This window comes from Psammomys obesus, unplaced genomic scaffold, assembly GCF_907164565.1.
Source record: "Psammomys obesus unplaced genomic scaffold, mPsaObe1.curated_primary_1811, whole genome shotgun sequence".
Taxonomy (NCBI): domain Eukaryota; kingdom Metazoa; phylum Chordata; class Mammalia; order Rodentia; family Muridae; genus Psammomys; species Psammomys obesus.
In genome coordinates this window covers 1,116,022-1,131,782 of record NW_026591086.1, presented here as the reverse complement: position 1 = coordinate 1,131,782, position 15,761 = coordinate 1,116,022, and the positions used below count along the sequence as shown (strand labels likewise).

General features: G+C 37.7%; 1 protein-coding gene across 3 annotated transcripts in view; it reads left to right on the top strand.

The window, feature by feature from the left end:
* Ints6 (integrator complex subunit 6) overlaps window positions 1-15,761 on the top strand; it is a 72,434-nt gene that overhangs the window by 25,647 nt on the left and 31,026 nt on the right. The window contains exon 2 of one of the 3 annotated variants that reach the window (XM_055609644.1): window positions 3,719-3,941. The exons of the other annotated variants lie outside the window; for them this stretch is intronic. The gene's annotated coding sequence lies outside the window, so the exon portion shown is untranslated. The remainder of the gene's footprint in view (window positions 1-3,718; window positions 3,942-15,761) is intronic. 3 annotated transcript variants of the gene reach the window in all.

Genomic DNA, 15,761 nt, shown 5'->3' with positions numbered 1-15,761 from the left:
ATACAATCTAATTTGATCTAAAGTTATTAGGATAACCAGGTATGGTGTGTGGCTTACTACATATATTTGTGAAATTTATAAAAAGGCCTAATATCAGATTGTTTTGAGCAATAAAAAATAGTTAATTGAAATATTTAGAACCATATTAAATATTGGCCTGAGTATCTACAGGCCAATTTTTTTACAACTTTTTTGTCAGAAGGATAATAAAGCTGCAGTGCATTCTGTGCGCTTAGCAGTTGTTGAGTTAGGAAAGGAGACTGATTGCTTTGTATTGTGGATGAAAATCTTGAGCTAGATGTGATCATTTTACATTAATTAAATGGAACTTACTGAGTCTAGGTTGTTGCTAGGTGACATAAGTATTGTCTAGGACTTCTGACGAATGTTTGGATTGGTAGTTTAAATGTATTGTTCTGGCCTTTTCTCTGTGTGTGTGTGTATGTATGTGTGCATGTATACAACCGTTTAGTAAAACTGCTTGTCTCCAGTATTTTCAGTTAAGGGAAAAGGGTTATTAACAGATTTGAATTCTGATGCTATTTCTCTTGTTCTCATGGTACTTACTTTTTAGTGTTGATAAATATTTTTGTGACCAAATACTCATAATGCTAATCACGTCAGTGTTACTGGTGTCTCTCAAAGTTTTGGTAAAATAACCAAATTATAATTAGAGTTGTTTGTTTTATTTACTCAAGTTTTTGAGACAGGGTCTCACTTTGAAGCCAAAGCCAAGGCTGACCTCAAACTCATGGAGTCTAGGCTGGCTTCAAATTGAGGGCAGTCCTTTTCAGCCTCAGCTTTCTGAGTACTGAAGTGAAAGTTGGAGATCACCATGCCTTGCTGAAAACGTGTTTGTTTGTTTTGTTTTGTTTACAAAGATCCTCTCGAGTACTGAGTTGCAGCAGGAATGTGTTCTGAATTGAAAGTGCATTGTTCCGGCAGCAGAAGAAATCCTGTTTAAACAGTTCAGTGTAGTGAAACCATTATTTTTCCTATTTCCAAAGGTGCTAATAGTAGTATTCTATTTCAAATATTGAGATTGTGTGTGTGTGTATGTGTGTGTGTGTGTGTGTGTATGTGTATGTGTGTATGTACGTGTGTGTACAGAAGAGTCTGTTGCCACTTTCATATTATGATTGCCGTGAAGGGACGACCCCCCCCCCCCGCCCCCAAGAGGTATTTGTCAAAATGAACTCTTGCCTTTGCAATGCTAACTAGGTTTTTAGGACCAAGCTGATTACTTTTATAACTTCCTAGAGAGATGTCCGGTTAAGACACTTGGATTGAGCAAGAATGTCAGAATAGTTTCAGCATATGGGTTCAGTTGCTCTTGTATACTAATTTATCAGTTCTTAAAGTTGGTACTGAAGTCCATCAAACTTTGAATTATTGAATTTGATAACCAGCATTTTTTTTTCTGGATCATTCTAGAAAATAGTTTTCTAGATCATTGAAAATAGTTTTACTTTATTTGACAGTGGTGTGTAGTTATGCATTTGCCTTCTGATTCAGAAGTAGTATGATTCTAGTATCTGAAATGATTGAGAAACTGAAATGATTGAGAAAGTTTTTGAAGGAGTTTCCCTCCCTCCCCAAAATATTTTTATTCACTGAAATCACAAAAATTTGCCAAAGGTTATTATAACTATTTGATAGGTAAAGACTTAAAAATACATATTTGGAGTGATTCCCTAAGTGACTCTGGGGATACTTAGAGCATCCAGCAACTTTCTTTGTTTTAAAAAAGACTGAAAGACATCTTGAGTTTCATGGAGTGATGGAATGTTTATGAGTTTTATGTTATTCTGTAGTGGCCTCTTCATACTGATATGATTGGGATCTAGTAATTCTTAAGGAGTTACATCTTATTTGTGATTAAATATTTAGACTTGTACTTTGTTACCTCTACCAAGTCACCTTTGTAAGAACATTCAAGAGAATTCATTGGATATAGATCATTTACATTTTCTTTTTCTGACTATATTTTTTGTCTCCATTTTCTTCCTTCCTGGATTCACTTTATATTCTAGGCACTGCAGGAGCAAATATGGAAGTAAATAAGATGCTTGCCCCTACAAAACATACTGTTTTTGGAAGTAGGCAACAAAATGAGCACTTGTAGTATACTGAGTGAGAAATGTCAGTGCAGAAATAAAATGAAGTTTCTCAGAGTATAAACAAAGAAACTTTAAATTTTGTGTAAGGAATTGAGTTGTGATGTTCCAAGAGAGAACAGTATGCCAGAACAGTATGCTAAAGTATAAATACATGAATACCATTTAGTAGGTGATTATAAATTGGAAAGTATAAGATCCATTTAATATTATGCATAGAATGCAGTTGACAGTGCTCTAAGGATATAGAATTTTATTATGCTAACATTTGCAGGAGAAGGTATTAAGATTGAAGTTGACCAGTTTGCATTTTTAGCAAAGCTATTCTGCCAGCCAGGTGAGTGAGGAAAGACTGAAGACTAAAGGAGGTACTGTGTGGAAAGAATGAGTAGGCAACATGCGATAACCCAAGAAAAATCATGTGTGTGTGGGAATTTAGCCCGGTTAGGCAGGTAGGTAGAAACTGGAAGAGATTTGGTAGTATCTGAGGCAGGCTTTAAAAGATTGGTTAGGTAGGTAGGTAAGAGGAAAAGTATTTTACAGGGTTCTGATCCTAGAACCTTGGCCTCCTAAGGGCTCTGTAAATTTCTTCAAGTAATTTAAGCGTTGTGTTTGCACACATGTACACTATGCTAGGAAGAAGTCTATAGATTTGTCTCTGGTTTTGTTTTGTTTTGTTTTGTTTTTGTGACAGTGTCTTAATATGTCAGTCTAGGCTGCCCTGAAACTCACCCACTCTCCTGCGTCAGTGTTTGGATGACAGTGTGTATTATCACACCCAACTCAGCTTTTAATCATATTTTAAAAGAATGGTCTAGTAAGCACTATTTTTAGGCTTTCAACATGTGTCTATGTAGGTAGTATTAATTACCTTAGTCAGTAAAAGACTGAGGATCTGAGTTGGTATCCCATGAAAATGCTGGGCTCTTTATGCAACTAAGGGCAGAGACACAAAGATATCTGGGGTTCCCTAGCCGACTAGTCTAGCCTAAAGGCTGGGCTCCATATCCTTTAGCTTTTTTATGTGTACACTGGAAAAAGAATTACCTCAAAACTTTACATGTGTCATTATGTAAGCCTTCAATTTTGCTCTTCTGCTTTATCCTTCCAAGTGCTTTGAATGCAGCTATATATACCCAGTGTGGTCAACTTTTTGTTGAGTTTAGTCTTTTTTTGTTATTGTCTGCCTTCCTGAGTCAGATTTAAGTCTGAGAGAATGAAACTGTTATCATTGGAATTCCTAATGGCCACACTAACATAAGCATTAGGCTTCTAGTTACTTATAAATATGTTGATTATATTTACTTAGCTCTAGTCCCACTATTTTAAACTTTTGGTTTCTATTTCCACTTCTGGTTCTTTTCAGGTGTAATACAGTAGATTTTAAGTTTTTTAGATTTGTATATTAAAAATAAACTTCATGAAGTGACTGGAGAACAATCTTGAAACATTGGCTTTTACACCAAAGCAAGACTAAATTTTGATCTAGACAAGGCTGTTTTGGTATATTTTTCCCCCACACTCTCTTTTCAGATTGAATTACTGATTCCCCCTCCCCCTTGTTTTGTTTGTTGTGGTTTTGATGTTTTTTTTCCTTTCAGCTAAAGGAGCAGCCCAGTGGTTTTCAAGAAGTGCCAAAGTGCACTGACTGTCTCATGATGACTGGTGCCTCAGGGAGGGTCATGATTCCTGGATACAGGATCGACCTGATCCTGGATGTCACTTCAAGCAGTCATATCGTGGGGAAAAGCCTTGTCTAATGGCTAGCCTTCCTCAAAAGTCTGATGCTAGTCATCTCGGAAGGCCTCAGAGAAAGCCTTAAAGGTGAGCAGAGTAGAGTGTAGTTCTCTCTGGGGACTGTGCCTTTTTTTGTTGGAGAATCTGATTCAACACAGAATGATAACACTAACCTGATTATTCAGGTTTATTTGGTAAATTAACTTGAAGCTCAATTCATTGTTGATGATGATCCGACCCCAACTTTCAGTTACTAGAGGCTATCTTTCTGAGCTTAACAGCCATATTGGGAGGAATTTGGTCTTCCCATACTCTTCAGAGCCTTAGTTTAATATTTATTCTCATAAAAGGACATAGCCTTTCTGTTGTAGCTAAGTGAAATTGCATTGAGTTGTTAGCTACAACTAGATTTTTTAAAAAAATAGTTCATGAAGTGTTCTTTTAGTTTATATACTTATTATCATAGTAAATATCAGGCAGTTAAGCTTCAGAGGTCGATTAGAACAAGTTTGCATTTGACTTTTATCTCTCCTAATTTTTTTTTTTAAACATAGTTATTGCTGGGCATGGTGGTGCATGCCTATAAATTGCAGCATTGGGGAGGGAGGAAGATTATGAGTTTGCCTTGGCTACATAGTTATGACTCTGTCTTAAAAGAAAACTGAAAAAGAAACCAAATGAAAAAACCAAAAAGTGCATTAGCTGTGAAGCAGTTCATATTTTATTGAACTAAACTTGAAGAATATTAGTACTATCTTTTTCATCAATGTCTTTCATCACAGTAAAAACAATTCTTGAGAAATGTTTTGACCATTTTAGTTTGAAAAGTTTAACTTTAGATTACTCTCTCTGTATTGTAAAGCACTTATGGAACCCAGTAGTTCATCTCATTTTCTAAACTTGAGTAAACTGAGATGTCCTGAGACCTAATTTCTTTTTATTGAATTACTTAGTAGTATTAAATTATATGGGGTATGTACCATTCCCAGTGTATGTACGTTTTAAAGTTTAGTAATTATATATATTCGGACAGGGAATGTAGCTCAGTATAGCATGCTTATAGACAATCGGTAGGCCCTGGATTCAATTTCTTTCATTTGGGAGGAAAATCATATGTACTTAATCTCTGTGTGTATATATTCTAAAATTGCTTTCTCTGTAACATGAGGTTTGTGTTCTATTTTTCTTTTTGTTGCTATGATGAAACACCAAAACCAATTTGGGGAGTTTATTACATCTTAAAAGTTTTGTCCATCTCTGAAGGAAGCCAGGACAGGAGCTCAAAGCAGGAACCAGGAGGCAGGAACTGAAACAGAGACTGCAGAGGAATGCAGCATACTGGCTTGCTTTCCTTGGCTTGCCTAGCTGTTTGTCCTATACAGGGCTGCCCAGGAATGACACTTCCAGTAATCAGGCTGGGCCCTGCCACATCAATTAGCAATCAAGAAAATCTTCCCTTAGACATGCCCACAGACCAATCTGATGAGGCAGTTCCTCAGATGAACTTTCTTTTTCCTTTTGTGTCAAGTTGATAATTAAGATTAGCCTTCACAGTTTGTAAACTTTTTAATTAAAGGACTAAATAGTGCCCCTAGAGCCTTTTGGAGATAAGCGAACCACTCTTGAAAGTTGTTCTCTGACCTCCACACATGGACTGTGGCACACATATATGTGTATATATGTAAATATGCATATAAAATGTATAATTATATTTTAAAGAAGGATGATTACATTTTCAACCCACGTGGTTTTTATTAGTTACTGAGTTCTTCTATTGTAGGAAGGAAGCACTCAAACAATATATCTGCACGCTTTTTTTTTTTTTTCCAGAGATAGACTGGGCTACAGAGGGCTTTTGGACCATAGTTTGGGGAGCCCTGGAATGTCCTGTTTTGTATTCTGATGTTTGGGCTCGAGGCTCAGTGCTTTGTCTTGAGGGGTGATTTTTTTTTTTTTTTTTTTTTTTCTTGTGCTAGGTGGTGGGCTCCTGGTAGATCATTTCAGTTTAGAGCTTATGTTACTCTTTCATAGTCTCTCCCAGCATTGCCCTTTGCATCATTCCATTTCAGTTCTTCCTGGATAGTAGAATTCTGAATTGAACTTTTTTCTTTCTTTCGTTTATAATGCATTTCCTTTACTGCTGAGCACAGTGGCACATGCCTATAATTTCAGGACTCTGGAGGTAGAGGCAGGGGAATCTCTTGAGGTTGAGCTTAACCTGGTCCTTGAGTGCCAAGCATGCTGGCTGTGATTGTATCCAGCTATTTCTCCTTTCTTTCTCCCAATTCCCCTTTCTCTTACACTTGTCTTTGTTGTTTTGGGGAGTTTTCAACTAAATTATTAAATTGCTTGGCCTTCGATAAGGGTGTGTGTATCTCTCTCTCTCTCTCTCTCTCTCTCTCTCTGTGTGTGTGTGTGTGTGTGTGTGTGTGTGTATGTTTTTTAAATGTGTGTGGACTTGTGTGGACATGCATGTGGTAGCCAGAGGTATTGTTCGGGCACCTTCCTTTCCTGCTTTCTACCTTATTTCTTGAGACAGGGTCTCTAGTGGAACTCTGATTCAGTTAAACTTCCTGTCCAGAAAACCCCAGGAATCTTGCTGTGTCTATCTAGCACTGGAATATAGGTATGTTCTGCTGTACTTGACGTTTTACGTGGGTTCAGCAGATCTTAGGTGCTCATACTTACTTATGTATGTATGTGTGAGTGAGTATATGTATGTATGTATGTGTACATATATATATATATATAATTGAGGTGAAATTTTTGAAATAAAGTTAATCATTTTGAAATGAACAGTATTCTTTGGCATTTTTTTATATAAATATGAATGACACATATACAGTTCTGGGTATTGAGCCCTGGGCCTCACATGACTTCTGTAGCAAGCTCTGTGCCACTTAGCTACAACCCTGGCCCATCCTCCATCCCTTATTTTTCTGTCAACTTGTGCTTGATACCATAGGAAATGCATAAATCCTAGGATATCTTTTATGCATGACCAGATAATTTTAGTTTGGATGTCCTTGCATTTACAATTGCTGTTCTTCGAAGTAGTTAGAAAAAGTTCTAAAGATTGAGATTATTGGAAAGCAAACCCTTAGAGAAGAGAGGTTGAGGGTCTGCCTTCTTTCCTCATAATAGATAATGTGAAATCCAGAAGGTAGAAGACCCAACAACAGGGAGATGTCTACTGGGAATTAGGAAGCAGAAATAAATCTATAAAGACCTAATACAATGTCCTTTTTGTCTTCTGTTTCTTTTGAATAAAAGACTACCTAACTAAGGCAGTATTGTATTTGAGAGACGAGCTTTAAGAAACATTAAAGGCATTAAATTCTCTTGAAAAATATTACTTAAGCAAATCTGAGAAATTGGGACTGGAGATACTAGTTTTCCCCTTAGTAAGTTATGTAAGCATTTTCATTAGTTTTGAGACAGGGTCTCATGTAGCCTAGATTCAATCTCCTTCTTTTATTTCCCAAGTGTTACGATTATAGGCATGTACCACTTGCTACCATACAGGGTTGTTTTCTTTTTGAATGCATATTTTCTCCAGTAAACAAACTGACAGATGAACAAGCCTCTAGTTCAGAGGTTCTCAATCTGTGGGTTGACCCCCCCACAGGGGTTATATATCAGATATTTACATTACAGTTCATAACAGTAGCAAAATTATTATTATGAAGTATCAACAAAATAAGTTTTCTAGTTAGGGGGTCACCACAACATGGCAGTATTAAACGATTGCAGCATTGGAAGGTTGAGAGCCACTGCTCTAGTTGAATGTTGGTGGACTTTTTTTTAAGTTGATTTAGCGGTCTAATTGGAAAACAGTACCAACAAAAGCAAAGAGACTTGCATTTTAAAGATAGGTCTGACTGGGTAGTCCCAGAAGTAGAGTGCCTTGCTTCATGTTCTTTGGGTCTCGGTTGCTTTTTGGTGGATAGTTGATGTCAAGTGGCTCATTTTACAAAACATCCTGCAAGTAAGCTTTGGCTTTCAAGAAAGCAGCAGACTTTGGAGAGCAAGTGGCTTCCTTACATGAAGCTCATTCTAGACTTACATAGGACAGTCCATATCAGCATTCATCAAGTAGAACTTGACAACTTAACTAATGTCTGTATGGGTTACATTGAGATTTGTGTGTGTGTATGGGGGGATTGATTAGAATAGGGGAAAGATCTGGAATCAAAGGAATAATAAAGAAATTATACTTTTAGAAACCTGAATCTTTCTTTGTTTTATTGTATAATGGCTTGTTCAAAGCTTATATTTTGCCTCAGACTTAGAATTGGGTCAGGTGTTTTATGCTTAAAAAGTGACCATGCACCTGGGTTAGGAGTGATTCTTACTATTGTGTTGATGTTTCTTCGTGTGTCATATCATGTGTCATATTTCCCTCCTCCCACTTTGTGAATAGACAGGAAGTTTCTTATCTAAAAGAGAAAATAGATTATGTATTCATATTTATATTCACTTCAAATTTAAGTTATTTAAAATGCACAGATTGAAGTGTTTATGTTAAAGACCAAGTTTTGAATCCTGGCTCTGTAGCTAATTAGAGACCTAACTTATTCTCTCCTGTTACAAGGGTAGTGTTCTTGTCTTTAGAATGAGTATAACGGCATTTTAAGGTTAAAGTCCTTGCTGTCACTGAACAAAGATGAGACAGTTTTAGAGAGGTTTGAAAGTTTCTTTTAAGGTAATTTGTGCACCCTCAGGCTTGAGTTTAAGTGGGAGGTAGCAGTTTATTTGGCCAGAAGAAATGCCTGGGTAAGGGACGGTAAGACACAGGCAAGATGTCTGTGAGTTCCAGATCAGCCTGGGCTACATGGAACTCAAGTGCTCAGACTAGTAAGGACAGCACCCTCACCCACTCAGTCATCTTACTGCTCAGGGGAAAATGTGTATGCTCGATCTTAAGTTTTAGAAAGCAAAGAAATACCTTAAATTGTTGCCATTCCTTAGAGTCTAGGTATAGTAATAGATTCGTTAAATAAAACAGGGAATCTGATGGAAGTTAGGATTATTGTATGAGTTCAGTAAATGGAGATTTTTTAAAACTGATATTTGGCTCTCCAAAATGATATATAAAGCTTTTACTTTGGTTTTCTTTATCTATATGCTTTAAATTAACTTTCTGATTTAATAGTTTATTATTTACTCCAGGTTAAATATTTTATGCTCAATTCTGAATGGTTTGGGAAATAGTTAACATATATAGTTGCATTCTTAAGAGTGTACATCTTTTGAGAAACGTTCTGATTTGTGTTGGTGGGAGATGTTTAGAACTTAGTTTATAGTTTAAGTCATATGGTATGATTTTGAATGTGTAAGTATTTCCTGTCATTGTAGCAGTATAGATAGCATTAGGGTTGTAGGACACAATACCAGGCTCTATGTCATTTCTTTGTTTTTGGTGTCAGGTTCTTTCATTGTTTAGTGTCATCCCCCTCCCCACACCCCATGCCCACTTTTCCTTCTCTGCCTTCCTCCTTCCCTCCTTCCCTCCTTCCCTGCCTGCCTGCCTTCCTTTTTTTCTACATTGAGGATTAGACCTTGAGCCTCATATGCTACAAGTGTTAGTGCATTCTTTTAACAAATCATTTGTTTATTTTTATTTTTCAATTATGTATGGCTGTGTGGGTTTGTATACATGAGTACAGGTGCCTGAGGAGGCTAGAAGAAGGTATTGGATCCCGTGAAGCTCGTTACAGCTAGTTGTGAGGTGTCTGATGTGGGTGCCGGGAACTGATTTCAGGTCTTCTGGAAGATCAGTATGTGCTTAACTGTTGAGCTACCTCTTTAGTCCTGTCTTTTTTTAAAATTATATTTATTTGTTTTTTTTTTTGTTTGTTTTGTATGTGAGTTGAATACATACGTGCCATGGTGCCTCTGCAGAGGTTGTTTTTTTGGGAGCCAGTTTTTTTCTTCTACCTTGTGGGTTTTGGTGGCAAGCATTTTTATCTGCTGGCCCTCTTGTTGGCCCAGTTCTTTTCATGACTGCCTTTAATCTGTCACAAGTGGCAGAATTTCTCTAAAATAGCCATTTGTATATTTATTCTGCTCACACTGTCTTATTGCTTTCAATTGTTGAGTAGATTCCTCAATTCCTTCACAGTTTAGCCAGTCACATCATTAGTCCTTTCCTTTTCACTCAGCCATACTTATTGAGCAACTTCTGTGAGCTAGATAAGCTAGAGTCTAAGCATAGAATAGAAAGCAAAGTGAGCAGGAGTCCTGCCTCAAGGTTCTGGAAAAAATGGAAATTATTAAAGATAATTAGGTGGATGAAAGTAAACTTGCATTCATCATTTATTCTCCTAAAAGGGAGGAATGTGAAATGTTATCTAGCTCAGTGGAAGAGTGCTATCTTTGTATGTGTGAAGTACTGGGCTCAGCCTCTAGCACTAGGAACAAATTGGGGAAGAGTAGAGAGGAATATTTTATGAGGGCTTAAAGTTACTATAGTAGATCTAGTCAGTAAGGTCATGGGTTGTTAGTATCTGAAGAGAAGCCAGTGTGGTGGCTCAGTTCTGCAGTTTTAGCACTTGAGATAGAAGGATTCCTGTGCCAACTTGGGCTGCAGAATGACCCTCTGTCTAAGAAAAGACCAGAAGAGAGGAAGATCGAATCAGGAAGAGGGACTGTTTTCCTCTGAAGGAAATGCTTTTAGAAAGAGAAACTAAAACAAGTCTAATGGCACTTGGAGCATTAACAAAAAGTGTAGGGGAATGTATTCTGGCAAGGTAGCTCAGTGTTTGAGAGCTTGCCTAGCATGAACAAGACAGGCAAATGTCATTGAAAGTTTTGTGTAGTGGTTGGAGAAGAAGAGAAGACAAGTAAGTTCTGGAAGACTAGGTAGGCACTGCTGAATTAAATTTAGCAATTTGAGCAAGGAGATGGTGTGGTAGTACAAGAGATGACAAGCCCCACAATTTAAAGAAATATTTAGGACATTAAATTAGTAAAAGTCACTGTCAGAAATTGTATTTAAGGTTTAAGGGTCAGGAAAAATGGCTGCTACAGAACTGTGTAGATAATAATGATGGTGCCATTCATTTCCTGGCCTAGATTTTAGAAGAGTTATGGAAGAAGAGAAATCATGAGTTCATTTTAGAATGCTTAGGGTTGGGGAGTGAGTGGGTTTTGTTTTTGTTTTTTGAGACAGGGTTTCTCTGTGTAGCTTTTGTTGTCCTGGACTTGATTTGTAGACTAGGCTGGCCTTAAAGTCACAGAAATTGCCTGCCTCTACCTCCCTAAGTGTTGGGATTACAGGCCTGCACCACAACACCTGGCTTAGGATGGTTTTAAGGTATCTGAAATCACTTAAGAGTAAATATTGGGGCTGGAGAGAAGCCTCAGAGGTTAAGAGAACTGGCTGTTCTTCCAAAGGTCCTGAATTCAATTCAATTCACAGCAACCATGTGGTGGCTCATAACCATCTATAATGAATTCTGGTGCCCTCTTCTGGCCTGCAGGCATACATGCAGGAAGACTACTGTATAAATAATAAATAAATAAATATTTAAAAATAAGAGTGAAGAACCTTTGAAGAACCTTTCTCAGTCTGTAGGCTGTCGTTCGGCTGACAGTGTCTTTTGCTTTATAGACACTTTTCAGTTTCATGAGGTTCCGTTAATTGATTGTTGATCTTAATTGTGTTGTTGTTGTTCTATGAAGGAAGTTGTTTCCTGTGCCAATGAGTTCAAGGCTCTTTCCCACTTTTTCTTCTAACAGATTTAGTGTGTCTGGATTTACATTGAGGTCTTTGATCCACTTGGACTTTAGTTTTGTGCAGGGTGATAAATATGGATCTATTTGCATATTTTCTACATGTAAACATCCAGTTAAACCAGCACCATTTGTTGAAGATACTGTCTTTTTTTTTTTTTTTTTCATTGTGTGGTTTGGGCTTCTTTGTAAAAAAAAAATCAAGTATCTGTAAGTGTGTGGGTTTATTTCTGGGTCTTCTATTCAATCCCATTGATCCACCATTCTGTTTCTATGCCAGTACCATGCAGTTTTTATTACTATTGCTCTGTAGTATAGCTTGAGATCAGGGATAGAGATACCTCCAGACAATCTGTTGTTATACAGGATCATTTTGGCAATTCTGGATTTTTTGTTTTTCCATATGAAGTTGAGAATTGTTCTTTCAAGGTCTGTAAAGAATTGTGTTGGTATTTTGATGGGAATTGCATTGAATCTGTAGATTGATTTTGGTAGGATGGCCATTTTTACTATGTTAATCCTACTGATCCATGAGCATGGGAGATCTTTTCACCTTCTGATATCTTCACCAACCCTATATCTGATAGAGGGCTAATACTGAGAATATATTAAAAAAAAACTCAAGAAGTTAAAAAGCAACAAATCAAGTAATCCAATTAAAAAATGGGGTACAGAGCTAATAAACAGAGAATTCTCAATAGAGGAATACCAAATGGCAGAGAAACACTTAAAGAAATGTTCAGCCGTCCTTAGCCATCCTGGAGATGCAAATCAAAATGACCCTGAGATTTCACCCATCAGAATGGCTAAGATCAAAAACCCAAGTGACAACACATGCTGGAGAGGATGTGAAGAAACGGGAACCATCCTCCACTGCTGGTGGGAATGTAAACTTGAACAACCACTTTGGAAATCAGTCTGGCGCTTTCTCAGACAGTTAGGAATTGTGCTTCCTCAAGATCCAGCTATACCACTTCTAGGTATATATCCAAAACATGCTCAAGTATACAACAAGGACATTTGTTCAACCATATTTGTAACAGCTTTATTTGTAATAGCCAGAAGCTGGAAACAACCCAGATGTCCATCAACTGAGGAATGGATACAGAAATTGTTGTACATTTACACAATGGAATACTACTCAGCAATTAAAAACAAGGAAATCATGGAATTTGCAGCCAAATGGTAGGATCTAGAAAATATCCTGCATGAGCTATCCCAGAAGCAGAAAGACACACATGGTATATACTCACTTATAAGTGGATATTAGACATAAAATATAGGATAAACATATACCTACAGAAGCTAAGCAAGAAGGAGACCCTGGGTAAGATGATCAATCCCACTCAAAAAGGCAAATAGGACCAACATCGGAAGAGGGAGAAAATAGGAAACAGGACAGGAGCCTACCACAGAGGACCTCTGAAAGATTCTATCCAGCAGGGTATCAAAGTAGATGCTGAGGCTCATAGCCAAACTTTGGGCAGAGTGCAGGGAATCTTATGAAAGAAGGAAGAGATTGAAAGACCTGGAGGTAACAGTAACTCCACAAGGAGAACAACAGAGCCAAAGTACCTGGGCCCAGGACCCTGCAGAGACCAATACTCCAACTAAGGACCATTCATTGAGATAACCTAGAACCTTTACACAGATGTAGCCCATGGCAGCTCAGTGTCCAAGTGGGTTTCCTAGTAATGATAACAGAGACTGTCTTTGACATGAAGTCAGTGGCCTGCTCTTTCTTTGATCACCTCCCTTTGAGGGGGGATCAGCCTTACCAGGCCACAGAGGAAGGCAGTGCAGCCAGTCCTGATGAGACCTGATAGGCTAGGGTCAGATGGAAGGGGAGGAGGACCTCCCCTACTTATCAGTGGACTTGGAGAGGGGCAGGGAGGAGAAGGAGGGAGGGAGGGTAGAATTGGGAGGGAATGAGGTAGGGGGCTACATCTGGGATACAAAGTGAGTAATTAGTATTAAAAATAAAAGTAAGAGTGAATGTTGGGTAGAGAAGAATTTGGTATTCAGAGGAGAGAATTTGGCTGGGTATATTCAAGTTGTTATCTAAATATTCCTGTGAACAGGTGGGTTAGGGATGAGTATAAGCTGCCAAGAACTCAAGACTGAGCTTACAGATCTTCAGCATTTAAAGTTTAGGTATTTCGGATTGAGACTGAGGCGAGGCTTGGGTATTTCGGATTGAGACTGAGGTGAGGTTGAGGCTAGGAGCAGCCAGAGAAGAGGGAAGCCATAAGGATACTTCGAGGTGAGAAAGCTAAAGAGAATTAAAAAAAAAAAAAAAAAAAAGTGGAAAAAATTTCAGATGCTGTTTTGAAGGTAAACCTCAAAATTCTCTAGATTTAATAATGCCTGTAGTTACCAATTGATGCATAACATACCGTCTTGAAACTAACTGACTTAAAACAATTTATTCTTTGGATAATGTGGGCTGGTGTATTCATCTCTGGGCTTTTGGTGCTGAGTAACCTGGCTTCTTTTTCCTGGAGCTTGTCTCCATCATTCAGTAATCCAGTTTAAGTTTCTTTACATCGTTTCCATTTTCCACAAGGGAGAAATAGGCCTTCCAGGGCTTAATAAGACTTAGTTCAAAATAGTTGGGGCACCCCATGCTGTTTACCATAGCAACTCAGGAAGAATTGATAAGAATTGGTGCCATTTGTTTAAGTGGAGTGTGTGGATTGGCAGGTAACTAGATGAAGAGAGGTGCCTATTTATATTATCTCTAAGCTTGACCTGAACTAGACTGCTGATTCTCTGAATGCTAAGTTATTTCTTTGTTCCCTTACTAAAATCCTATCCATTTGTTTGTAAGCCACTTGTTGAAGCCTACTTCGGGATTGTTTGTTTTTATTTTTCTCTCTCCTTCTCCACTCCCCTTCCTAGTCTCCTTTCTACTGGTCTTCCCCCTCTCCCTCCTTCCCCTCTTCCTCCATCCTGCTCCCCTCACCCCTCTTCTTTTTCTTTTTCTTTTTGATTTTCTTTCTCTATGTCTCCTCTTATTTTGGAGGCATGGTCTTCATGCCATAATCCAGGTTGGTATTGAAATTATGGTGTCCCTACTCCTTTAGCCTTTTGCCTGGATTATGTAGGTTTGAGCTGCTGTGCTAGGCTTAAAGGTATTCTTAAAGTCTCCAGTTCTCTTTTGTTCTTTCCCTGTCTGCTCTAAAGTTTAGTTTTCGATCTTAAGTGTATGTGATTGGGGGGAGGCTGTTGTTATGTCTTTAAAAACTATCCTTACTCTTCATTACCTTTCCAATCTCCATGCAGTTCTAAACTTTCAGTAAGCTTTCATTGTTTACTTCTGCCTGGGATGTTTTTCCTTGTTTTCCCCTAGATAGTTAATTATTCTTCTGTATCTTGTACATACTTTTACTATTGATTGTACATATACTACAGTTACTTATGTGATTTTGAAGGTAAGAAATTATACCATGTAACATGTTACCTTACATTAAACACAGCCATAATTTGATTTATAATCTCTATTCTGTTTTAAAAAAGATCTCAACTGATAACAAGTGGGCCTGATTATATCTTTGATACTCTGCCAGGCTCATTGGTAGTAGTCTGTTGCAGAAACTACAAAAGAATGGTATGGTTTAGTTTGTTAGGTAAAAAATTTACAAGAAATAAAAAATGGTCAAATTCTTTGTATATCTCAGTAAAGTGAGGTATGTTCTGTGTGGGTCTAAGTGGAATTATGTCCAACTTAAGTATATTTTCATTGATAGTGCATCTGCACAGGAAATATTTTTATTTACCCTTTCTGTGTTCCAGGTGTTGGGCTGATTTTGTAGCTCATAACTTTATCTATGTCTAGGTACATAAAAGTGCTATTTGGAGAGTTAGGGATGTACACAGGGATAGAATCACACTTGTATATCTGGAGATGGGACTACCTGGTCTTATATTTTTTGTTTGTTTGTTTTTGTTTTTCTTTAAAACTATGTAGCCCTAGCTGACAGGGAGCTCACTTTGTAGATCAGTATGACTTTGAACTCACAGAAATCTGCCTGCCTTTGCCTTTTGAGTACTGGTTTTAAAGACATGCCGCCACCACATCCAGCTCCATCACACTTATTTTATGGAAACTGTGTCTGTGTATGGTATTGAGGTGGAGGTAGCAGCCCACTGAAAGGTACTTACACTCTT